General features: G+C 43.1%; 1 protein-coding gene across 4 annotated transcripts in view; it reads right to left on the bottom strand.

The window, feature by feature from the left end:
- Positions 1-12,405, bottom strand: part of LOC121277814 (probable G-protein coupled receptor 139) — a 70,525-nt gene extending 58,120 nt beyond the window's left edge. For 3 of the 4 annotated variants that reach the window (XM_041187475.1, XM_041187476.1, XM_041187473.1), the window contains exon 1: positions 12,277-12,405. The gene's annotated coding sequence lies outside the window, so the exon portion shown is untranslated. Of the gene's footprint in view, positions 1-11,972; positions 12,004-12,276 lie in introns of those variants that run through there. The other variant, XM_041187474.1, reaches the window with a different exon arrangement.
- Between the last annotated feature and the right edge of the window lie 1,636 nt (positions 12,406-14,041).

Below are 14,041 nucleotides of genomic sequence, written 5' to 3'. Positions count from 1 at the left end.
AGACACACACATTCATATTGGATGGTTTTTAAATGCTTTTCAACTAATAGCATAGGAATGAAACATCATTGGGAAGTAGCCTAACCCAACACAGACACAATGTGATTGAATAAGAGTCAATTTGATTATCAGCGTGACAAACACTAACCAGACCTTCAGCAAAATTACTTTTATGTTTCGTTTTACAGGGCAGTTCTACTACAGTAATTAAATTTATCACAACTTAATGCTTTTGCTCCTAAAGATATGGCTAAAGACGTCAAACCCTGCCAAATAATCACCTCTATTATTAACAACCAGGCCTACTCATTGTGAAATCAGAATTTGCTGCTGCTGTTCTAGATGTTGATATGCATAATGTGAAAAGATTTATCAAGTTAGTCTTTTAATTTACTATAAATTGGAAAATGTCAACCATATGGAATAAATTGAATCAATAAAGGTTCGTACTGTAAACAAAATGTGACTGCTTGGTGTGAATTTATTTTAGAAAGCACTCAATATATATTGGAGATAATGATTAAATACATCACAGCTTCATTTATATATCAAAATTACTTGCTATATTAAAAAGACTGTCAAATTAAGTTGATGGAAATAACTTTATTCAAGTTGCATTCCTGTAATTCAGCTCAGAATTCAAAATTAAATTCCATTCGGCCAACTTCACAACACTGCTGTTGAACTGGATTACAAAAAGACACATGATTGCAGCAAGCATTTGGATCGCTACCCCAAAATGAAACTCACCAGCTGGCATCCCAGATGTCAAAATGTAATCTTATTAGTGCAAGGTCATTCAGGAGTAAAGTCAGGGAGCACTAAATCACAAAAAGGCTAGCGGAAGTTTGGAAGATTCAGGGTAAATTGAAGTTTTCAAGACTGAGATTGATCGATTTTTGTTAAGTAAAAGTACTAAGGGATTAGAAGTAATAGCTGGTAGATAGGGTTAAGATACAGATCAGCCACGATCTAACTGAATATGCTGGGTGGCATATTTCTGCATCTATGTAAACGTAGGTCATGATTCCTGAAAGATCCTTTCTGCATATACTGCTACAGCAGTACCCAACCCAACCCAAAGTAAAAAGCAAATCACACTGATAGATAGTACACATGCCTGCCTAAGTGGTTGTGCTCAGTCTGGATGAACAGTGCAAGCTGCAGAGTGCTCTGCTGTTCTCAGCAGTGTGCACTGCTTCCCATACAGACTTCAACCGCTTAACTTTCAAATCACAGCTCAGGATGATGTTAATTTTTGTTAAAAAATTGTACCAATCTTAATAGTGTTGAGTGCCAGGGTCCTAATCAAAGTCAATCGGGGTGGTGATGGTGTAGTGGTGTTGTTGCTAGACGTGTAATCCAGAGGCCAGGGTAATGCTCTGGTGGAATTTGAATTCAATAAAAATCTAGGGTTAAAAGTCTAATGAGGACCATCTGCTTCACTAATGTCCTTTAAAGAAGGAAATCTACTCTCCTTAACTGGTCTGTCCTCCGTGTGACTCTGGATGTACAATAATGTGGTTGACTCGTAAATGCCCCTTGAAATGGCCTCACAAACCACTCAATTGCTACAAAGTTACAAAAAAAAAGGAATGAAACTGGGTGGACCACCCGGAATCGACCTAGGCACTGGAAACGACAACAGCGATCTCAGCCCTGTTGACCCTGCAAAGTCCTCCTTACTAACATTTTTTTTTACATTATACATCCCTGGGATGTGGGCGTCGCTGGCTAGGCCAGCATTTATTTCCCATCCTTAATTGCCCCTGTTAAGAGGCATTTAAGAGTCACCCACATTGCTGTGGATCTGGAGTCACATGTAGGCCAGCAGATTTCCTTCCCTAAAGGACATTCGGGAACAAGACAGGTTTTTACAACAATGGTTTTATGGTTATCATCAGATTTTTAATTCCAGATTTTTATTGGATTCAAATTTCATCATCTGCCATGGTGGGATATGAACCCAGGAGCCCAGAACATTACCCTGGGTTATTAGTCCAGCGACAATACCACTACACCATCGCCTCCCCATCTGGGGGTGTCAAGATTGGGAGAGGTGCCTCACAGACTAGTCAAGCAACAGCCTGACATGGCCATCCTCACAGAATCATACTTTACAGATAATGTCCCAGGCACCACCATCACCATCCCTGGTTATGTCCTGCTGGTGGCACAGGACATAGAGCAGAGGTGGAGGCACAGTGGTTTACAGTCAGGAGGGTGTTGCCCCGGGAGTCTTCAACATTGACTTCTGACCCCATGACGTCTCATGGCATCAGGTCAAACATGGGCAAGGAAACCTCCTGCTGATTACCACGTAGTGCCCTCCCTCAGCTGATGAATCAGTGCTCCTCCATGTTGAACACCAATTGGAGGAAGCACTGAGGGTGGCAAGGCGAAGAATGTACTCTGGGTTGGGGTCCACCACCAAGAGTGGCTCAGTAGCACCACTAGTGATCAAGCTGGCTGAGTCCTGAAGGACATAGCTGCTAGACTGGGTCTGTGGCAAGTGGTGAGGGAACCAACAAGAGGGAGAAGCATACTTGACCTCATCCTCACCAAGCTGCCTGCCACAGATGCACCATGACAGTATTGGTAGGAGTGACCACTGCACAGTCATTGTGGAGATGAAATCTTGTCATGGCATATGGAATGCTCTCCTTCATTGGCAGAGGTATAGAATATAAAAGTAAGGATATAATGTTGGAATTGTATAAAACACTGGTGAGGCCACAACTGGAGTAATGTGTGCAGTTCTGGTCACCACATTACAGGAAGGACGTAATAGCTCTGGAGAGAGTGCAGAGGAGGTTTACAAGAATGTTGCCAGGGTTAGAAAAGTGTAGCTACGAGGAAAGATTGGATAGGTTGGGCTTATTTTTCCTAGAACAAAGAAGACTGAGAGATGACTTGATTGAGGTGTACAAAATTATGAGGGGAATAGATAGAGTGGACAGGATAACATTGTTTCCCTTGATGGAGAATTCTAGAACCAGGGGACATAGATTCAAGATAAGTGGCAGAAGGTGTAGGGGGGACATGAGGAAGAACTTTTTTCTACACAAAGGGCAGTGGGTATCTGGAATTCACTGCCCAAGTTGGTGGTAGAGGCAGAAACTTTAAACTCTTTTTAAAAAGTACCTGGATCTGCATCTAAAGTGCTGTAAGCTGCAGGGCTATGGGCCAGGTGCAGGAAGGTGGGGTTAGAAAGGGCACCTGGGTGTCCTCGGGATGGCATGGACAAGATGGGCCTAATGGCCTCCTTCTGTGCTGTAATTTTTCTATGGTTCACATTAAGGATACCATCCATCGTGTTGTGTGGCACTACACCATGCTAAATGGGATAGATTTCAAACAGATCTAGCCTGAAATCAAGACTGGTCATCCATGAGGCACTGTGGGCCATCAGCAGCAACAGAATTGTACTTGTACAGAATTGACTGTATAACCTTATGGCCCAGCATATCCCCCACCCTACCATTATGCCAGGGGATCAACCTCGGTTCAACCCTGGAGCAGCACCAGGCATATTTAAAAATAAGGTGTCAACCTGATGAAGCTATAACATAGGACTACTTGCATGCCAAACAGCATAAGCAGCAAGAGCTGAGCAATCCCACAACCAACGAATCAGGCCTAAGCTCTGCAGTCCTGCCATGTCCAGTTGTGAATGATGGTGGGCAATTAACTCACTGGAGGAGGAGGTTCCACAAATATCCCCATCCTCAATGATGGGGGAGCCCAGGACACCAGTGCAAAAGTTGGGCTGAATCATTCGCTACAATCTTCAGCCAGAAGTGCCAAATGGATGATCCATCTTGGCCTCCTCTGGAGGACTCCAGCACCATAGATGCCAGTCTTCAGCCAATTTGATTCACTCCATGTGATATCAAGGAACAGCTGAAGGCACTAGATACTGCAAAGGCTATGGACCCTGATAATATTCCAGCAAATTTACTGAAGACTTGTGCTCCAGAACTTGCCGGGCCCCTAGCCAAGATGTTCCAGTACAGCTACAACACTGACATCTATCCGGCTATGTGGAAAATTTCCCAGGTGTGTTCTGTACACAAAAAGCAGGATAAATCCAACTCAGCAATACTGCCCCATCAGTCTATTCTCCATCATCAGTAACGTAATGGAAGGAGTCATCAACAGTGCTATCAAGTGGCACTTGCTTTGCAATAACCTGCTCACTGATGCTCAGTTTGGGTTCTGCCAGGGCCACTCAGCTCCTGACCTCATTGCAGCTTTGGTTCAAACATGGACAAAACATAATGTGAACTCCAGAGGTGAGGTAAGAATATTTGCCCTTGACATCAAGGCCGCATTTGACCGAGTGTGGCATCAAGGAGCCCCGGCAAAACTGGAGTCAACGGGAAAACTCTCCACTGGTTGGAGTCATACCTAACACAAAGGAAGATGGGTGTGGTGGTCAGAGGTCAATCATCTCAGCTCTAGGACATCACTGCAGGAGTTCCTCAGGGTAGTGTCCTCAGCCCAACCATCTTCAGCTGCTTCATCAATGACCTTTCTTCCATCATAAAGTCAGAAGTGGGGATGTTCGTTGATGATTACACAATGTTCAGCACCATTTGCAACTCCTCAGATACTGAAGCAGTCCATGTCCATATGCAATAGGACAATATTCAGGCTTGGGCTGACAAGTGGCAAGTAACGTTTGTGCCACTCAAATGTCAGGCAATGACCATCTCCAACAAGAGAGAGTCCAACCATCGCCCCATGATGTTCCGTGGCATTACCATCACTGAATCCCCCACTATCAACATCCTGAGGGGTTACTATTGACCAGAGACTGAACTGGACTAGCCACATAAATACTGTGGCTACAAAGGCAGGTCAGAGGCTAGGAATCCTGTGACAAGTAACTCACCTCTTGACTTCCCAAAGCCTGTCCACTATCTATAAGGCACAAATCAGGAGTGTGACGGAATACTCCCCATTTGTCTGGATGAGTGCAGCTCCCACAACACTGAAGAAGCTTGACACCATCCAGGACAAAGCAGCCCACTTGATTGGCACCACATGCACAAACACTCACTCCCTCCACCATCACCACCTTCAACACATCTTTGTCCTTTTGTCTATGATATCTTTGGCTCTCTCCACCTATTACTGGCCCTCTATTCAGCTCTACCTGTCCCACCCCACCTTAGACCAGCTTATATTTCACCACTTTTCTATTTTTACTTAGTTCTGATGAAGAGTCATACGGACTCGAAATGTTAACTGTGTTCCTCTCTGCAGATGCTGTCAGACCTGCTGAGTTTTTCCAGGTATTTTTATTTTGGATTTCCAGCATCCGCAGTTTTTTGCTTTTATCTTGGGATAGGGAGGATGCAGATTTGAGGTTACTATCAGATCAGTCATGATCTTATTAAGTGGCGGAGCATGCTCGAGGGGCTGAATGGCCCACTCCTGCTCCTTGTTCGTATGCATCATTGACAGTTAATGCCAGGGTACACCTATTGTTATGTTGGCTATGTACTCGCTGAGGAACTACAACAGCTGTGGGGTGTATTGAAGTCACTTCAAAAAATGCAAATCTGGTTGTTGACCAAGTCTCCTGCATAGCTGGCCAAATATTACAGCTCCCAGCAGCTGATACCACCTTGCAAGATCTAATTCCCTCATGAGAGCCAAACACTAGAACATAAGAAATAAGAACAGGAGTAGACCATTCGGCCCTTCAAGCCTGCTCCACCATTCAATAAGATCATGGCTGATCCTATTGTGTTTCGATTTCCACATTCCCATCTAACCCTGATAACCTTTGATTCTCTCGCCTAACAAGAATCAATCTACCTCTGCCTTGAAAATATTCAATAACCCTGCTCCCACCACCTTCTGAGGCAGAGAATTCTGAAGTCGCACAACCCTTTGAGAGAAAAAAATTCTCCTCATCTCTGTCCTAAAAGGACGGCCCCTAATTTTAAAACAGTGCCCCCTAGTTCTGGACTCACCCACAAGAGGAAACATCTTTTCAGCGTCTACCTTGTCAAGGCCATTCAGGGTCTTGTATACCTCAATCAAATAAACACTTCAATCTTCAATCAAATATACTTCAACTACTGTCAGCCCTGACCAATCCTGAGACTTAACTCTACGGTTGATCCAACCACCCCCCTCAACTCCCCTACTGACATTACGCTAATTAACCTTGTGCAAATTGTTTTTAAAAATCTGACCTGTTGCTTTGTCCATTCACCTTGCGGGGAACCAGTTTATGCATTTCATTCATAAGTTTAAAAAATAGACCGTACAATCCCATGCACTTGCTGGTTCACCAAAGCCTACTGAGCATGACTCATCTATAAAAAGAGTCTGATCAGCTCTTTAAAACCTTATAAGGAAAAGGAGCTTAAAATATTACAGTAATAAACAAGGATTCTTAACAGTTACAAAGAAAACCACTTGTTGTGGGGCATGAAATGGGATCACCTGTTAGTGTATTGTTTTGAGTTCAAAGTGGCAATGAATGATTGGATGCAGATTCATTATGTCATCTCCACAGTGACCTTGGATCTGCTGTGGTGAGAGGTAACAAGTGGATGCCAAGGATTACCACACTGAAAGAAACTTGGAAGATTCCAGAATCCATCCAAACTGTTTCATACCCTGCCTCTCCAAAAAGCGTGAGAAACAGGCATCAATGAAAAGAAGACAGAGGAAGGAAAGACAGAAGAGAGTGTCCGAGAAAGAAAGAGAAATAGATGAAAAGGGGAGAGAGAACAAAACTATGAAGCGGGAGAGAAAAACAAGTGAATTTGGAGAAGTAGGTGGAAGAGAGCGACAGAGTGAAGGGGCTGGGTGAGACTTCTCCTTTGTACCATCAATATCCTTAGTTAGTGTAGTGGGGTTGGCCAGACAGGGGCAAAGGGGTGTGAGGTTTTTTTTTGGTGGGGTCCAGGTTAAAGAGCCAGAAAAAAAAGCAATAAAGCAGAGTCTACATGGTTTTATGAAAGGGCAGTAATGTTTGACAAATCTATTAGTGATTTTTTTTGAGGGCATAACTCGCAGGGGAGTTATATATATCTATAGGGGACCCAGTGAACATGGCATATTTGGATTTTCAAAAGGCATTTTATAAGATGCCAGACGAAAGGTTGTTACACAAATAAGGGTTCACAGGGTTGGTAACATATTAGCGTGGATAGAAGATTAGTTAAAGAACAGAGTAGGAATTAAAAGGCCATTATCAGGTTTGTAGGCTGCCACGATTGGGGTGCTACAATGGTCAGTGCAGGCCCATCAATGTGTATAGACAATATTAATGAGTTTAGAAGAACGAGAGATGATCTGATTGAAACATGGGAGATTCTGTGGGGTCTTCGCAGGGTAGATACCGAGAAGCTGAAACCCCTGGCTGCAGAGTTCAGAACTAGGAGTCATAGTATTAGGATAAGGGGCCAGCCATTTAAGACTGAGTTGATGAGATGTTTCCTCCTCATTCGAACGTTGTGAATCTTTGGAAATCTTTACCTCCAGGGAGCTGTGGATGCTCAGTCGTTGAACATATCCAAAGACTGAGATCAACAGATTCTTGGTATCTCAGGAAATTAACGGATAAAGGGGTTGGGCAGGGAAATGGAGTCATGGGCAAAGATTATCCATGATCCTAATGAATGATGGAGCAGGCTTGATGGGTTTACTCCTGCTCCTATTGTTTATTATCTTATGAAGAAGCTTAATCGGGGAGTTTTGTTCCTTTTTTTATTCTTTCATGTGGGCGTTGCTGATGGGGCCAGCATTTGCTGCCAATCCCTAATTGCCCTTGAACTGAGTGGCTTGCTAGGCCATTTCAGAGGGCATTTGAGAGTCAACCGGGCAGTTGAGAGTCAACCACAATACTGTGGGTCTGGGTCACAAGTAAACCAGGTATGGTAAGGATGGCAGATTTCCTTCCCTAAAGAACATTAGTTAACCAGGTGGGTTATTATGACAATCGACGATAGTTTCATGATCACCATTATTGAGACTAGCTTTATATTCCAGATTTTTATTAATTGAATTTAAATTCCACCAGCTACCATGGTGGGATTTGAACCCATGTCCCCAGACCATTAACCTGGGTTGCTGCATTACTGGTCCAGTGACATTAACATTGTGCCACCATCTACCAGAAGTGAAAATCGGCTTGTGAGAACCTTAGAATGTCCCTACCATCAAAGTGTATCTTTGATTATGCCTGCGCCTGTTGTCACAGAGCCAAATCCAACAGTCTGTTCTGTACCACGATGAGGTGAATGATAATTTCATGGTGTTTTTGTTTGTCAGTATTGACTGACAGAGGAATGGTGGCCAGGACAACTCTCTACTTTGAGTAGTGCCACAGGATCTTTAACGTCTACCTGAACCATCAGAATAGACAGGCAGGTTTAAAGATAACATGGACAGTACAATTTACCATTAGTACTAGACTGTAGTTTCTGTCTGCATTATGAGCTGAAACTTTAGTAAGCACTTTGAACCTACAACCTTCTGAGCCAAGGAGAGTGCTACCAACTCGGACTAGGAACAGTAGGGCCATTCAGCTCCTGGACCCTGCTCCATCACTGATCACACCTCAACTCTATTTAACCACCTTTGCTTCATATCGCTCAATACCTTTGCCTAACAAAAACATATTAAATCAGTGCTAAAAGCTCCAGTTGACCCAGCATCCACTGTTTTTTGGAGAAAGCAGTTTCCAGATTTCTACAACCCTTTGTAGAAAAAGTGCTTCCTGACTTCACTCGTGAATGGTCTAGTTCTAATTTTAAAATTATGTTCTCTTGTACTTGAATCCCCCAGAGGAAATCATTTCTCCACATCTGGCACATTGACCAAGGCTCAGTCTAATAAACATTACACTCCCTCCTTTGTATCCCAGCCCCCTTGAGACAAAGACCAACATCCATTAGCCTTCTTGAGATTGCTTTTCATTCCTGTTAGTTTTAAATTATTTATGTTTAAACTGGAACATCAAATCTCTCCACTCCTCTACAGTTCTTACTTTCTCACCATTTAGAAAATACTCTAATTGATCTTTCTTAGGTCCAAAGCTGAACTATCCACATTGGAATCCAATTGAGCACTCACTAAATCCTTCTATGTCTCTTTGCAGCATCCATCTCCCAACTACACCACTCAGTTCCTCCTAATTCAGTGTCCTCTGCGAACCAGACTAACTCCATTCTTTGTAAAGTCTATCCTAGAAAACACCAATGCCATTAAGTTAGTGAAAGAAGAACTAGCATTTATTGAGTGCTGTTCACAGTCCTAGGATGTCCCAAAGTGCTACACTTTTAAACTTACTATTAAGTTGGTAAACACCATAACCAACTAGCATCTAACCAGGTCCCACATACAGCAATGAGATAAATGATCAGTGATCTGTTTTTGATGGCGACAGCTGAGTGATCAGTATTGACCAGGATGAACAGGTTAACTTGCCCATTTTTAGGATGCACAGGATTTTTTACACCCGCTAGTCAGGGCAGATGGCACCTCAGTTTAATGTTTCATTGGCAAGCACTTAGAATGTCACATTCCTGCAGTGATGTGATTAAGGGCTCTTAAAAAAGGATGGGATCATTTTAGCAGGGACAAAATTGGACTAAGTAATATATTGAAGTGAAATGTTTCCAACAATTATTTTACTTGCTAGATATAATCTGAACTCTCAAGGCTGGCCCAGGAGAGCCAGCGTGTGTATAGTGGGATTGGATTGTGCCATAGTTAAAATCTCAGTTCCAGCTGTCTGTCCCTGTGAGGGGCACTCATAAGCTGTTTAAATAGATTTACATAAAAAAGGTAACAGAGCAACTAGTGTCAGTCACTATAACCTAGCAATCTCAAACGGTACGCACCAGGAGGATCAAGTGACAAAGGCCACTCAAGAACTAAACTTTTTAAGAACTGCTATCACATACAAATCAGTATCTATCAGTGGGAGATGTAGGCCGTGCGCGCGCGTGCGTATATACGTTATATATCCCTTATGAATTATGTTTGTAGCTCAATTCAAAGGAACCAAAGTCCAATTGCAGGCTTATTTCCTCTTTTGTCTATCTTTAAGGACGTGAAAGTTTTGTGTACAGCTATCCCTGGTTTAACTTGCCTAATAACGTGTTCCCCAACATGTCTTATGGCTGATAATGCTTTTATGCATTTTTCTTCTTCAACGGCACTATTTAAGTACAAATTATTGCTACCAATTCCGTGTTGAGAATGTTGAGCCAGTTTTTTTCTAATTTACTTCCTATGTTGTTCACTAAATGTGTGTCTAAAATTGAAAACTTAAAAGGATGATTTAAAATTCTGCTCCTGCAGCAATGAGAAACAATTCCAGCTTCTACTGCAAGTGGGGAGGAGGAATAAAACAGCCGCTTCATTTTCAGCTAAACATTTTAGATGCAAATCGAAAACGGCAAAGTTTGCTCAACGTGTGTCTCGACATAACCTTCAATGCATTTTACAACAGTTCAGGTGGTTGTGAAAGCTGTAGAAAGAATTCCATAAACAGGATTGAAATGGAATCTGAGTTTCGATGCGCTTCTCAGACACCATTTTGTAGGCACACAGCTATACAATCAAGCTATTGTAAATTAGTAACCAACCAACAGATGATTGGATTAATTAGTGAACCTCAATTACATAGTAATTGGAGATGAATTAAGTAATAATCAAGTAGTTGCTGAAGGCTGGATCGTTTCTAACAATCTTACCCTAGATTAGAAGTAAAAAATGAGAGCAAAGAGTAGAGGCAGCTGTCCAAAGATACTTTATCACCATGACCTGTCCAAAAGCAACATCCATACTGAATAGAAGTTTGCATAATTTCAGATACGAGGAGCATCTTGAAATGTCCCCATTGTCTTCATGTTTAAGGCAATGTGCACGAATGATCAAATTAACCCAGCAACAACATTGACCAATTGGCTGGTAACAACAGGTCTGACTCAAGGTGAGGTAATGTCAGAGCAGGGGTTAAAAGTATGGTTTTGAGGCCAAGGGAAGCCGGAAGTGTATACCGCAGGCTTGAAAACAAAACTTGACGTTTTGGGGGTGTGCTGCATATTCTCAGGGGCAGGAATTTGGAGGATCTCTATGGATGTGGGGACCTGAGGTTCTTTACAACTTCAATTGGATGATCAGCCCAGGTAGAAGTGTAAAGTCTCTCGCGTATTTTCAATAAGTTTTATTTATTCAAAAAAATGAGTATATATATTTTTTCCTTTTGGCCTTTTTAAAATAAATGTTGATATTATTTGCCATTCCAGGGTCTGGCTCTTTGCCTGATATTCGAGTATCTTTCGAATCTACACGGTTTAAAAAGGTTAATTTGGAATTGTGTGAATAGGCGCATGCAAGTGAATTAAACTGAATCTAAATTTAACTGGCCCTTTTTTAAAAAAAAACACGAGGTCATGTTGAAAATTTCATATTCAGAACAGAATACGACTGAGATTAATTTCAAAAAGCGGACAGTGCCTGAGTTCAAAGTGCTTTTTTGTTAAACTGTGATGTCCAAACCCTGGGTCCACTTTAAAGCGGGGTTACCAAACAAGGCTCAGTACACCCACTATCGCTCTCACTGAACCACGAGGATAAGAAAGGAACATGCCGTCCAATCACGCTCAATGCCAGCCTATCTTAGCCCTGTAAAAATCGCCGTCCTGGGCACATTCTACCCCTAAATGGAGCAAAGCCACTAGCCCAACTCCCGGGGATCCAGCCACATTTCACAGAAGAGAACCTAGGAAGAATAGAATGGAATTGGCTCTGGAGAACCGGAGGGTGTATAGTCAAGCAGTAATTAATTAATTAATTAATTAATTAATTGGCCATAGTTTACAAAGGATCACAAGCAAGTGCGACCAAACACACCATGTGTCAAATTGGAAGACCAGGGCGGCTCCCTAGAGGAGGCTGGTTTCCAGGCGGGTTAAAACCCGCTACATTACCTGTGCGGAATCTGCATTTCTCATTTCCAGATTTGAGTTTCACGCCGATATCCCGTTCACAGGAGCCGGATGGTGTCTAAGAGGAGGCGCCCCCAAGCAGCCTCCTCCCTCCCTCCCTCCCGTACAAAATATACTATATATTCATTACCACAGTACAGATGGTGCGTTCAAGTCTCACTCCTCGGCAGTCCCAGGCGAGGTAAGCGCCTTTTTTTTTAAAAAAGAAAACACTTAAATTCAATTTCAATGCCCTTGAAACAACGAAACCAACTTTTATCACGGTAATCCCATTCTGCTCTCTTACCTGTTCCTGAGTGTTGTTTTTTTCGGGGAAAGGAGGGGGGTAATTAGTTCTTTAGCTCCTTTCCCTCGCCTCTTCCTTGGCTTCTCTCTCTCTCTCTCTCGCTCGCCAGCTTTTACCCAACTGTGGCTGTTGAGTTGTGACAGCTCCTTGTGCCTTCCTCCTGCTGGCCCAGCCTATCCCTCCAGTCACACTGCGGTTGAGGTAACTCATCAGATCCTGTTACCAGCTGACGGACACCGAAAGGAGGAGACTGGTATTATCGCCTGAAAAGTAAACTCTTGAATTGAAGCCCTGTCAGACAAAAGTTAGACTGAAAGTGCAATGGGATACCAGTTTATCATAGCTTAAGTTGCAAGGATACCTACTATTCAATCTCTGAAGCAGAGTTATACGGACTCGTAAGGTTAACTTTTCTTCCCCCACAGATGCTGCTAGACCTGCTGAATTTTTCCAGCATTTTCTGGTTTTGATTCAATCAGCAGAGTTTGAAACGTACAGACACACTATAGATAAAAAGAAAAAAACTGCGGATGCTGGAAATCCAAAACAAAAAGAGAAACAGAAATACCTGGAAAATCTCAGCAGGTCTGGCAGCATCGGTGGAGAAGAGCACAGTTGACGTTTCGAGTCCTCATGACCCTTCAACAGAACTAAGTAAAAATAGGAAAGGGGTGAAATATTAGCTGGTTTTTGGCGGGGGGAGAGAAGGGGGGTTTTGTTGGGACAAGCACCGAAGTAATCATCGATGTATCAGAGAAAGAGTTGTGGGAGAGGGCCGGAGTGGGACTGGAACAAGGAATGTTCTACACACCCCATAAAGAGACAGACATAGCTGGGGCCATGCGGGTACCCATAGCCACAGCTTTTATTTGGAGGAAGTGAGAGGAGTTAAAGGAGAAATTGTTCAGTGGGGGCCCCAGCTATGCCTGTCTCTCTATGGGGTATGTGGAACATTCCTTGTTCCAGTCCTAGTCTGGCCCCCTCCCACAACTCTTTCTCTGGTACATCGATGATTACATCGGTGCTGCTTCAAGCTCTCATTGAGACCCGGAAAAATGTTATTAATTTTGCTTCCAATCTCCACCCCTCCATCATTTTCACATGGTCCATCTCTGACACATCCCTTCCCTTCCTTGACCTCTCTGTCTCAATTTCTGGTGATAGACTGTCCACCAATATCCATTACAAGCCTACCGACTCCTGCAGCTACCTCAACTACAGCTCCTCACACCCCGCTTCCTGTAAGGACTCCATCCCATTCTCTCAGTTCCTTCGCCTCCGTCGCATCTGTTCTGATGATGCTACCTTCAAAAACAGTTCCTCTGACATGTCCTCCTCCTTCCTTAACCGAGGTTTTCCACACACAGTCGTTGACAGGGCCCTCAACTGTGTCCGGCCCATCTCCCGCGCATCCGCCCTGCCATCCATTCTTAATTAGCACATTCGTTTAGATAATATCACCACCTTCAACACTTCTTCGTTCTTTTGTCTGTGACATCTTTTGATTATCTGCTCCTATCACTGCTTGCTTGTCCCTACAACCACAGAACCACCCCCCCCACCCTTAACCCAGCTTATATTTCATCCCGCTTCTAATATTTACTCAGTTCTGTGGAAGGGTCATGAGGACTGGAAACGTCAAATCTTTTCTTCTCCGCCGATGCTGCCAGACCTGCTGAGTTTTTCCAGGTAATTCTGTTTTTGTTTTGGATTTCCAGCATCCGCAGTTTTTTGTTTTTATCAAACTAGTTCTATTATTGCTTTA

This window comes from Carcharodon carcharias, chromosome 5 (genome assembly GCF_017639515.1).
Source record: "Carcharodon carcharias isolate sCarCar2 chromosome 5, sCarCar2.pri, whole genome shotgun sequence".
NCBI lineage: Eukaryota > Metazoa > Chordata > Chondrichthyes > Lamniformes > Lamnidae > Carcharodon > Carcharodon carcharias.
Note: the sequence above shows the minus strand (reverse complement) of the source record. Positions and strands in the feature narration are given on the sequence as shown.